The 12,962-nt window shown below is 46.7% G+C and overlaps 2 pseudogenes; both read right to left on the minus strand.

Moving 5' to 3' along the window:
• Positions 1-6,531: 6,531 nt before the first annotated feature.
• On the minus strand, positions 6,532-7,595 carry LOC119766252 (annotated as a pseudogene).
• Positions 7,596-7,599: 4 nt separating this feature from the next.
• LOC119766253 lies at positions 7,600-8,615 on the minus strand (annotated as a pseudogene).
• Positions 8,616-12,962: the final 4,347 nt, after the last annotated feature.

The following is a 12,962-nucleotide window of genomic DNA, read 5'->3' on the forward strand; positions in this document are numbered from 1 at the left end:
GGCTGCAAATTATTGAAAAACACCTCTTTTTTCGCATGTTCAAAAATGGAAGGGGTCGTACCGCCCCTCCGTCACGAGAGATCATAAAACGGACCTCGGATTCGTGATCAGGGACAAAAGTTACCCCTTAGGACAAAGTTTCACGCAAATCGAAGAGGGGTCGGGGCAACTTTTCCCGATTTCGTGTGAGTTGGTAGATAATTACCCATATGTGATACCAATACTCTCAAAATAGTTGAAATTGATCCATGAAACTTACTGAAAATACAATACACGATTGCCAGAACCACTCTGGAGTGTTAGTGGCCACTTCCGGGCAACCTGGAACCGGTTCCCGGGTACCTGATGAACGGCCAACTTGACTTTTTTGGTGAAAACCGAGGGGCGCGACAATAGTAAGAAATTAAATTATTTAATTAATTAACGGCAGAAATTAAATACATTAACGATTGTTTACGGTCAAAACAACGCCACCTCTCCTTACATTACATTGATTTGACAGTTTGACACTGCGCGTGTTTGTTGTTGTGGTTGGCGCAAAAATTTGCGTCCTCGAAAAGCAGGTCGAGCAGATAAGTGCAGGCGCGGCACGGGCAAACCGGAAAAGTTGCGCAGCGCCATCCAGGGCAGTGACCAGGACGTACTAGGGACGATATCGAAGCTGGCCCAGCCGGAACCCAGTCAAATCATTCCGAATTCTGAAACGGAATCTAATTAGAATCGTATACAAATTCCGTTTCAAACGCAACAACCGGTTCGAACACGGAACCGGTTGTTGCGTTTGAAACGGAATTTGTATACGATTCTAATAAGATTCCGTTTCAGAATTCGGATTGAGTTAACTGGGAAGCGGCGCATTGAGACACACCTGGATGCTGCGTTTGCTGAAACGTATCCTCGACTCCAATTCTTCCCACGGGCCACATATATCGGCAAAAATTGTCCTATTTATTTGGTCTGGTTTCTTCGTCACCACTGCCGCCAAACAGCTGGGCATGTTCAACGAGACCCATCAGAAGTGGTTTCCCCCGATGTTGTCCCTACCGTTGCCACCCTCATCACCGCTCAGTCTTTGACCTCCGTTAGTCCCGTGACGACCTCCATCACCGGTACTACCATGAGCCCGGTGGAAATTCAATCGCCGGTTGACGGTGATGAAGACTCTTCCCGGGAACGGAATGTTGTGTATTTGTTCACGTGTTCGTCAAAGTCCTTAGCGATCGGCAACTTGGCATCTTTATTCCAGACACTTCAAGAAATTACCAATTCAACACGGTTCCACTGACGACCGTCGTCGAGCCGTCGTCGGTTCCACAGTTAATGCGATTCTTGTTGAAATAAATGAAACAACAGAGTTGAGTTATTTTATTTGTCTATATTCAAAAAATCTACAAAAAAGTCACCACCTAACGGAACTGAAGGCCATTTCAAGTAACCAACCCTGATGGTCTCATAATTATAATGGTCCACTCCCTCCTGGTTGCTTTTCCTTGACCCCTGATCCTGAACCAGCGAGCGTTAAAGTGGCCAGCTAGTCGAACCATTTGCCGGATTAATCACTCCAGTATCTGAGCGTGAGTGGACAACAGAATTTTATTTCATCCGGTGTCGACTTGTTGAAGGCATCGCTGTCACATGCCACCACCAGCTGCAAAGAAATCTTGCTAGTGTCCGACGCAAGGCGCGTCCCAGGATCTCGTCATCGATGAAACCGCACTTTCCAAGCTTTTTGATTTGCTACTGGCCAATGTAATCAAAATCCGCCGGCTGCAACTTCTCCGCCTATGGCACTTTTGCATCGTCCTGCTCCAGAATTTCCTCCGCTTCTTTTTTTTTATCCACCGTGACCAAGCGCGAAACCAAAACAAACTTGACAGCCGAGCGCGCGAAAGAGACACGAAGCAAACCAATGTTTTCAAAGCAGGTGTGGCGCTGTCAAATGTCAAATGACACGAGGAATTTAATTCCTTAATGTATTAATTAGCAAAAATTAATATATTAAGGCCTTTGTCACGCCCCTCGGTGAAAACCCATCTGTTGCACTTCAAACTCCATGAAATTGAAAAATATGTCCATCTTTGGTAATGCCGTTATTAGCTGAGCCATCCTGGCCAATCTGGAACCGGTTACCGGTGGCCCCTTGGGGACTCTTCCGGAATATGACATATACTGCCGTTCTACACCCAAACGGCGGTCGCATGATTGTGATGCATGGCGGAATGAAAGTATATCAGAATCTGCATGAAAACTGTCCTCATGCATTTTTTGCGATATAGGGGTATGACATTTTTGCCCGTTACCGACAGTTATCAACATTACCGACGGCTTTTTGGTTGTATTTCACAAAAAAAAACCCTTAACAGAACGAGGATTGAACCCTCAACTTCTAGGTAGCTGATCCGAGATATATTTTTCCTTTGGGTGTACGCATAATTGTCCCATGTTCAAAAAAGGGCAACTGAGAAAAACGCGACTGAAATTTTTCGATCGATTTCTGTGTTTCTACGCATAATTGTCCCGTGGGTCTCTATTCGCCCTATATGTCCCTAATCACCCCGGTTAACATTATATTACCACCAGCCCGGGAGCATGTTGACAGCTCCCATACAAACTGAGCGTACCCCGTTTTGTGGGCCCAGTGGGCCTAAGATGGCGGCCCTCGATATTATCTAGCCAAATTTTTGAAAATGGCGAATAGTTTAATTAAATATAGTTTTTGCCTTGTTTTGGTTTAAAACGACAAAATAAGCATTCTGGAATCGTTTTCTTGAAAAACTTGTTTAAAGATACGCCATGTTAAAATATTAGTCTCGAACAGTTGGAGGGAGCGTGCCGCGAAAGCCGTCACGAAAAAAAAGTTTCCCATGCAAATTTTGAGTTGCGTTTTTAATGGGCGGACTTCGACGAGGTCCACATGCCATCTGTCGGTGGATACGCGCAACTCACGAAAACTGTCATGTTAGGGGACGGCTGATTACCACAGAGTAAGCCAGAGCTCCCACTGCCTCTTGATTTTTGGTTCAACTTGCTGGTACATCGCAGGTACATCACTCTGTGTTACTCTGTAATATTACCCTTATTTAAAACTCATGATTTCGTGATAGAAAATACTTGGCGGGACAATTATGCGTAGAAGTTCAACGATGGGACAAACAGACTTGGTGTTGTTTTCAATGATTTTCTGAACAAAGTACTAGATTTTATGTGTTTTTCTGAAAGTATACGTAAAACTAAGCTTAAAAACTAATGTGGTAATAACTCGATACAAGGATGTCAGTTCTTCTGGGACTGGGTTACCAGACCTTCAATGCTTTAGACTCATTGGAAAGGCCTTTCCATTACCTAATCAACTATTGGTGGGATGATGGATCCAGACATAGTTTACATACATTTAAGTGAGATGCGGCTTTAAAAAAGTACATAAATATCACTTAAGTGGTCATAACTCGAGACAGGGTTGCCAGATGTTCAATGTTTTGGACTCTTTGGAAAGGCCTTTCAATTTCCTAATCAACGGTGGGTCGGATGTTGGATCCGGACATAGTTTACATACATTTAAGTGAGATCCGGCTTTAAAAAAGTACATAAATATCACTTAAGTGGTCATAACTCGAGACAGGGTTGCCAGATCTTCAATGTTTCGGACTCTTTGGAAAGGCCTTTCAATTGCCTAATCAACGGTGGGTCAGATGTTGGATCCGGACATAGTTTACATACATTTAAAAGAGATCCGGTTTCAAAAAAGTACATAAATATCACTTAAGTGGTCATAACTCGAGACTGGGTTGCCAGATGTTCAATGTTTTGGGCTCATTGGAAAGGCCTTTCAATTACCTAACCAACGATGGGTCGGATGATGGATCCGTACATAGTTTACATACATTTAAGTGAGATCCGGCTTCAAAAAAGTACATAAATATCACTCAAGTGGTCATAACTCGAGACAGGGTTGCCAGATCTTCAATGTTTTGGACTCATTGAAAAGGCCTTTCAATTACCTAACCAACGATGGGTCGGATGATGGATCCGGACATCGTTTACATGCACATAATTGAGATCCGCATATTTGTGAAAACACATTTTTATACATAACTTTTGAACTACTTATCGAAACTTCAAACAATTCAATAGCGATGTATGGGGCCCTAAACCAAGTCGAATGCAACTGGTTCGATCAAAATCGGTTCAGCCAGTGCTGAGAAAACTCAGTGAGAATTTTGGTCACATACACACATTCACACACACATACACACACATACACACTCACATACACACTCCCATACACACACAGACATTTGTTCAGTTTTCGATTCTGAGTCGATATGTATACATGAAGGTGGGTCTATGAGCCTTTTAATAAAAAGTTCATTTTCAGAGCAGGATTATAGCCTTACCTCAGTGAGGAAGGAAAAATGATAAAAAGTCAGAATCTTCAAAAAATGACATGGGACAATTATGCGTAAAACGGCAGTATAGGAGAGAGGGAAGAAAAAGAAAAAAGAAGAAAAGTGGAAGTGTCCCCAAGGGGCCACCGGTAACCTGTTCAAGATTGGCCAGAATGGATCAGTGAACAACGGCATGATCGTAGATTGACATATCTATCAATGGATTACCCGACGGGCCAAAATTTCTCATAGATGGCGCTGTTCGTTTGGTGGTAAGAAATTCAAATTTGTTCTGAGAAATTGACTATTAGGGAGCGTTCTTTTATTACGTAACGCGAAAAATCGGACTTTTAGACCCCCCCCCCCCCCCCCCCCCCTCGTAACAAAATTTCCATACAAATTTTAAAAATTTTGTATGGAGCGTAACACGGCCTCCGACCCCCTCCCCCTACTGCGTTACGTAATAAAAGAACGCTCCTTATGCAAATATCTAAGAAACAACATATCACAGCCGAATAAAATTTGACCTGATAGTTTAAAAAAAAATTAGCTTTCACCAGGTCAAACCTCGGCCTCAAGCATTGCTTTATATTAAAAATATTTATTTTTTTCTGATTTCCCCCATACATTTTTCAAACTGCTTACTACCAGCGTGACAGCGGCCGCCATCACATTTTTTTCTCTTTCTCTCCCTACTTTTGACAGCTAAATCTGTCAGGCAGATTGTCAACATTTTTTTTTTGTTTGTAATTTCTTGTGCAACGTGACAATTTACATCTTTTCCTCCACGGGAACCTTCCACAACCCGGCCAGAACCGGCCAAAATCATGGTAAGTGATTGCCAAAGTAGAGGCAATCGAAAAAAATACCACCAGCCGTTACACCTGAGCACATTTTGGTCACATTTTCTGTTTTCCCGCAAATTGTTCCAGTCCGCATCCGGTTCCACGTATTCATCTCCGCTCGATCCCCGGACGCTGGCGCGCAATTTGCCCTTCTACGCCGTAGCAAGAGGAAGATCCGGCGGAGTTTACCTGACCTTTCATGTTTGCGGAGGCCGGTTGAAAAACTTTCCTATTCGCCAGCAGACGGGTGTGTTTGTTTGCGAGCACGGTGACGGAAGTGTTTCGGTCGGCATTCAACATGAAATAACTCATCGACAACGATTGAAAAGAAGGCAGGTTCGAGAGCCGGGCTGGTGGAATTCGCCCCTTAGTATATCGAACTGCTGGGTAACGCTGGCAAGCACATCAAAATCTACCGGCACAGCGTACTCAACGACGACGGCCAAGAAATCGAGCTCTGCTTGTTGGTCGAGCAGAAGCTTCGTCCAAACAGGAAATCAAAGCCATCGAACTGCTGTACAGCGAGAGATAACCTAGGGACGGAAGCATCTCTACGATAGGAAGGCCATTCCGCGGAAGATTAAAGTTACGTACCGCACAAATAGGGTGATCCCGGTAAGTTAACCTACATAAATTCTGTTCATATTTTTCATTTGGTCGTACAACTATTCCAGACGAGGAACCGTTCGAGCTGATCAACGCGTACCCGATCCACGATGTGTACGAGTGGAAGGATCTGAACTCCAAATTCATCTTGTAGGTGTACCGCGACTACTACACCCAGCTAGAGGCGGACAACGCGGGCAAGTTCAGCTCGATAGAGTTCATCAACAAGGAGAGCTTCCGGAACCGGATGTCGCGAACCGAACGCGATTTCCTACTCGAAGAGAATGTATCCGGCCTGCAAGCTGGTGCTGGAGAATACCCCCTCGAGTGGGACATGGATAACGATGGCCTGATCGAGAACAAGTCCCCGGAAGGTACGATAGGAAGAAAGGCAGCTTCTCAACCGGTATCAAGCAGATTTATGCCAACAACTGGAGAACAACGTCGCCGAGTTCAGGACCACACAGCAACACAGATGGATGGCTCAACCCTCAGCAGACCTTACATATCTCAACGTGTGCTACCTTTAAAAATTCGCAACCGTCTTACTTATAGCAAGCAGCACGACCGCGCCGCGGTAATAAATGATGAGAAGGTGGAGGAGAGGGGGGGGGGGGGGGGTTGTTCAAGGTGGATTAGCGGTTGATGTATCGACCAAACAGGACGATCGCAGGGATCAGCTCCTGCTGGGACCACTAAATGTTGGAAATCTTAGTTTCTCCAGACTGCATGAACAGGTCGAGGTCGGTGTAGCCCTCGGGCGGAAAGTTGTCCGTATCCAGCGTGGCTCGAAGTCCTAGCCGGACGTTTTCTGGGATTGCTCAACGGAAGCCGGCACGTTCTGCATCAGTTGGGCATCAGTGATCTGCAGCAAGCCCTTGCTGATAACCTCGCTGTGAAGGGACGGATCGCGGGTACTGAACTCTTCCAGCATTCCGGCGAAGTGATTCTCAGGAACTTTCTGTAACTTTAAATGGGCTTTGTTCAGCATGTTTGAAAACTCGCTCTTCTTCTGCGGCTCGACCTTCCCTTTCTTCTCGTAGTTCTCCATGATCAGGGGGCCTTTTAGATGTTGAACTCCTCCTTGGCCTTGGCGTCGATCTCTTTCGCATTCTCGTTGGCCTCCTGCTAGATAATGGCCATGGCCATTCTGCGCTTGATCTACTTCGGAATATCTACGTCGCGCAGGGCCATTTTGGCAGCGTTTTGGTACGGCCTGGAATCACCATCACTGGAGAACCGATGTAGTCTGGTGGAAGCTTATCACTGTCAGCAGTTCACAACGGCAGCAGAATATTTTAAGTTTTTTCTTTCTATTTTCCTATTATGCCAGTTTGCTAGTTTTTCATTTTATTTTATTTTTTGCTAGTTTTCTATTGTGCTTGTTTGCTATCTGGTTCAGCAATTAAATCAAAGTTCGCTGATTTTCCCGCCCACCACCCTAGATTGAATCGCTCTCCATGGTACCGACGGCGTCGATTTCGTCGGCCACACGGAACAACTCGCGAACCAGCTTCGGACCATCGCCGAGATTTTTTAAACCAAATCCGACCCAAAAACGCACTGGACCGTTGCGTTGCCGACGTTTGATTGGACACGGCCTAAGCAAGTCATGTGTTACCGGTTCCCGGAGATCCGGACTTGCCTCATGGTACGGTCCCTTAGTCTTATGCTTCTTCTTGCCAACCCGAGTTGAAATCGGATGCCCGTTCTTTTTTTTCTCCGGCGGACTGAATTTTGTGGGCGGGTAAAAATGCGAGGCGAGGTGCCACAACGTTTCGATTGAACCGGAACCAGCAGCGACGCGTTTTTGCCGTCGATTCACTCACGTTCAATCGCTGCTTTACTGCTGCTGGCACTCGACCGGATTTTGGGCGTCCTTTACTTGCCGCCGCCGCCACCGTGACAACCGCGGTGCTTCTGGTTCTTGGCCGGCTGGGGCCGCTCGTCCTCCTCTTCACCGTCGTCGTCCTCGTCCATCACCTCGCCGGTGTAGTACAGGATGGCCTTCGGGATATACGGGCGCGCAGGAAGTGTCCGTCTTCAGGAGTATCTGCTTCTCGTCTACGACGTTCTTGTCGTCATCCTGCACCTGGGCGGGTTCAAGAACGAGTCGTTTGGCAACGTTAAACCCTTTCATGTTAAACGGTTCATTGGTCGATGGTGCAACGCTTACTGTTTCGTAAAGTGAAAAGTGGGACTCGATAACGTAGCTCATCGGGTCGGTCTTGCAGACGATGTCCACTTTGGTCAAGTGGGTCAGAACCGGTTTGTCGTGCGGCTGGATCATGTCGGCCATGGTCTGAGTATTCTTGAACACCGTCAACCAGAACGCCGGAATCAAGGACGCGTAGGCTTGAATATCTTCGAGTGCTGGTTCTTTAAGTTAAGGGCCATCCACTTGAAGCGTTCCGTCACTTCGACGTCAACCTCGTCCTTGGACTCTACCTTCCACTCGGCCTCACCCACCTTAAACTCCGACTACCCAGTGATGACCGCTTTCCTGCGGTCCCCCAGCGGCTGGCACAGCTCCTGATATTTGCCCTCCTGCAGGTGCTTCAACGCGTTCACCCGGTGCTGGTCATTCTCCGGCAGGGTCTTAATCACAGTTATCGCCTCCTTCATCATCATCCAGCGCGATGCACATCCGCCGGTTTGTCCAAAAAGTCCGGATCATGGTCTTCCGACGCCGACTCCACGGCTTTTGCGGCACTCTCAGTTCCAGCCATTCTACTTGGAAAAACTCTGCCCACAAACGGACGGAACTAGTTGCAGCGCGAACCCGGAATCTGTTGCAACGTACGCGAGGGGACACACCACACGTCGTTGCGTAGCCCAAGTTCTTTCCTTACAGCCCAAAGGAAAGAACCTGTGCTACGCGACGACGTGTGATGTGTCCCCTCGCGTACGTTGCAACAGATTCCGGGTTCGCGCGGCAACTAGTTCCGTCCGTTTGTAGGCAGTAGTACAGGTTCAGTTGCTCCCGCTGCTCCATCAAAAATTCAGAAAAAAAAACAAAACATCAACAAAAACATAAACAAGGCCTACCGTTCTGTAGTGTTAGTCTATACTAAACTTAAAAAAAAACAAAATGTGAGGGAAAATCTAATATTTTTGAACATAATGCAATGCAAATATATGGAGATGATTTTAGTAACATAATGACTAACTGTGCGCTCGTTAATTTGAATATTGGAGTGAAAAAAAAATATTTTTAAATATTTTTTCAAAGTTTCAGTTGACTACCTGGCACGGTCACTGTTTGCGTAACAGTGGCGGCATCTATGTTTTTCAATCTAGTTCTACGCAAATGACACCAGGGGGATCTAGCGTACAACAAAGGCGCACCTAGCGGCAGTTTTAGGAAACTGGCCGTCAGGTGTTCCATTTCATGAAGTTTGATATGCCGGATGATAGGATTTCTCTCATATTCCGGAATTGTCCTCAAGGGGCTACCGGTAACCTGTTCCAGATTGGCCAGAATGGGTCAGTGAACAACGGCATGACCATAGATTGGCATATCTTTCAATTTCATGAAGTTTGATATGTCGGATTATAGGGTTTCTCTCATATTCCGGAAGTGTCCCCAAGGGGCCACCGGTAACTGGTTCCAGATTGACCAGAATGGGTCAGCAAAAATCGGCATGACCGTAGATTGACATATCTTTCAATTCCATAAAGTTTAATATCCAACATGACAAGGTTTCATAAAAATAATCAAGTTGCCCATTTTTCTGGTATCCGTATCCATGTTAACTGGCCATTTGGCCAATAAGCATCCAAAGTGGTTCTGGAAGGCGCCTTCTGTTTTTGTAGTATGTTTTTTGTATCAATAAAAAAACATAATTTAAAATTGTGAAAGCTTTTATGTTTTCTTCAAACAATGATTTCGAATAATTTTCATGAAACTGCCATACAGCAACCACCGGTAAGGTTGCCGGGTAGTAAATTGCTAACCCAATTTAGCAACGACCGGTGTGGGACCGGGTGACTAAATTAAAATAGAAGCATTACGGGTTAATAAAATAGCAACAATTTCCGCAACGCACCGGTAATGATGCTCTTAGTGGGAGAAAACACCTAAACTCCCAAGCTCGAGAAAAAGGGGGAGTTTCCATATAAACTCCCCCTTTTTCTCGAGATTGGGAGTTTAGGTGTTAAACTTCTTGTATTAACGGGTCCAAAACATTTTTTATCTTATTCCCGTCCTGGAATCGCAGAGCCAGAAAATATGATCAGGCTGCAATGAGCTACATTACCTGCAACTTCCGCCGTAGAATCCGTTCCGCATCACGCCGAACTCCACTCCCACACCGGTGCTAACGGGTGCCGGAACAAAGCCACTGAGCCACACATTTTACAGCAGCTCGTACTAATCCGCTAAGTAAACCATTATTTGAATTTGAACAATCAATAATTATTCTTCAATTTACCTCGTTTTTGTTATTTTTAGCAGATTCTTTGCAGAAATTTTCTACTGCTGGAAAAGACGCACGATACAAAACAACAGCTGAACACTGTCCTAATATTTTGAATGATTTCCGAGCAAAATCAAAATATATACACGCTTATTATGGAAGTGGACATTGAATTTAGTGTTTAACCAAGCTAAAATGATTACTTATTCGTAATCGTGCACAATTCTAACTGAAATTCTTGCAGCGTGTACAGTTTGTTTGTTTTGCAATTTTTGTGCTTTCTTTGCACATAAGTTTGGTCTGGCCCGTTTCGCGAAGTGTAGTTAGTTTGGATATTTTCTGTTCTTAGCGTTGCACATCCGGACCGGAGTAAGTCCGTTCCGGCCAGCCGTTCCACGCCAAGGACGATCTCCTCAGTGACATGTTTTTCTTTGAAGTTTGCGGACTCCGGACAACTCGAGGAAGATTGGATCAGGTTTTGGTGCATTTGTTTGTTGTGGTTTACCGGCGAACTTTGGTGGTTGGCCAAAGTTGGCAACTTACGGGGACAACATGAAGCTGGTGGTTTACGAACTGAGGCAGTGCTTGACGAAGGAAATTGTGTAAATGTGGTTAGAGCGGATGGATATGAGCTTAAGCAACGTTGTGCCGGAACTGCTGCGGCTGTTCCTGTAAGTGAGTCGCGGATTTCTGGAATGCTTCGCTAACAAGACCACCAGTTTTCGGAGATTCGAAGCTGCCCGCCGGGCGAGCAATGTAGTTCCGACCGGATACCCAGAGTAAGTTGAAAGGAGGAATCAGAATTAAAGGCATTTCTAACTATCTCCCGCCTTAACAGCTAAACTACAACCATGGACCATGCGGAGATTAACACCATAATCGAAACGCCGAACATCGTCGATCTCGACAAGTGCCCTGCGATTGCCATATCAGCCGTCACTTGGGCCAAACGGTGCGGGTCCACGCAACAGCAGTTAAAACCTACCATTTTGTTTTTCGATTGCTGGTTCCCTCCGTTGGCCGACGACGGGGATCTATCCTCGGTGGAGGTCGGTTCCGAATCGAGCCTTGCTCAAGCCCTCCGTACTGGTTTCCCGTCATACCTCGTGGCATTATCCGCCAAAGACGACAGGTTAGTTTAACCGTAGATTTTTGTTTCAGCAATTTGATTATTGTTGATTTCAACCTGTTGAGGCCGCTCACTGCCGCGACGGGGTCGACACCATGCTGCTGCGTGGGAACGAACGCCGCGTCGACATCTCACGCGCGTGAGACGTGAGAAAGAGGAACGTGAACAATGACGGAACACACGAGCAAAGGGACGACAAACCAAAACAAAGTACAAACATAATTTACAAGCACAAGTTTGTCAGGGAAAGAAAAGTGGAGTGATTTTTGGAATATTAGGAGAATTTCGAGGAGTTAGGAGTGGAGTTTGGTGACCGGGTGTACGAAAAGTGAACGGCACAAATTCGAACCACACGCGGGTAGATCCGGGTGGCGATCCTCGAAGGGACGACGAGACGGGTTAGGAAGGACCAGGACAGAACCGCTGTTTGTGTACAACTACAACACAAACGTAGAACACAAATCCGGATCGGGTTGGACGGAAAACAGGAAACAAACAAATTCTTTGATCTGCCTCGAATAAATTGGCTGATAACAAGGAGTTGTTTCCGTTGGCGTCACGAACATCATCAAAGAATTCGTTTCCGGCGTGGAACAGTTCAGGATGGCCCCCAAACCCAAGCCGGATGTTCCAGCAGGCTGCGTAGTCTGCGGCAAACCGAAGGGTGACGACGCTGAGACGGTGGAGTGCGAAGCTTGCCGGCTTTGGGCACATTCGGCATGCGCTGGAAAAACGGGAAAAGTTGAGAATTACTTTTGCCCGAACTGTTCTCAGTCGCTGCAGGTGCCAAAGACCCGGAAGAACGCCAAGAAGCTGAAGAGCGATGCGGGCACTACTTCCGGCGCTGCTGACCTGCCAAAGGACGTGCTGGAACAGTTGGAGTTGAAAAGAGTGGAGCGGGAGAAGAAGATGGCCCAGGAGGTGATGATCCGTATGAAGCGGATTGAGATGGAGAAGAAATTTGCCGAGCAGGAGCTCCGGATCGAGAGAGAAATGCAGGAGAGGGAGTTTGCGGCGGCGAACGAGGTGCGCGCGCTGAAGCTCAAGATGGAGCAGGAGTTTTTAGATAGGCAGAAGGCTGCGGAGGAAGAGTTCCTCGCGAAGCAGAAGGAGATCAAGAAGCTCGTCAAGAAGAGTAAGCAGAAGCTTGAGAAGGGCGCGGTGGATCCACCGGCCGGCAAGGGCGAGGGAGCGGGAGCGGGCTCGACGGACACTCCGAAGGGGGTTCTAGGGAAGCCGAAGTTACCCGTCCCCAAACTCAGCGATTCCGATCCCGACAGCAGTGGTGATGAGAGCGATGAGAAGGAGGACCCGACGACACCGGTTTCTGGATCGCGCGAGGTCTCTGACGGGCCGGGGAAACCGGTCACGAAATTGACGAAAGAGCAGTTGGCGGCTAGACAAGCCATGTCCCGACATCTGCCGAAGTTCTCCGGGGAGCCGGAGGTGTGGCCTGTCTTCATAAGCAGCTTCAAGTACACCACTGAAGCCTGCGGCTTCACGAATGTCGACAACTTGAAGAGATTGGTGGATTGTCTCGAAGGGCCAGCGCTGACGTTGGTGCAGGGTCGGCTCGTGC

Source organism: Culex quinquefasciatus, chromosome 2, assembly GCF_015732765.1.
Source record: "Culex quinquefasciatus strain JHB chromosome 2, VPISU_Cqui_1.0_pri_paternal, whole genome shotgun sequence".
Classification (NCBI taxonomy): domain Eukaryota; kingdom Metazoa; phylum Arthropoda; class Insecta; order Diptera; family Culicidae; genus Culex; species Culex quinquefasciatus.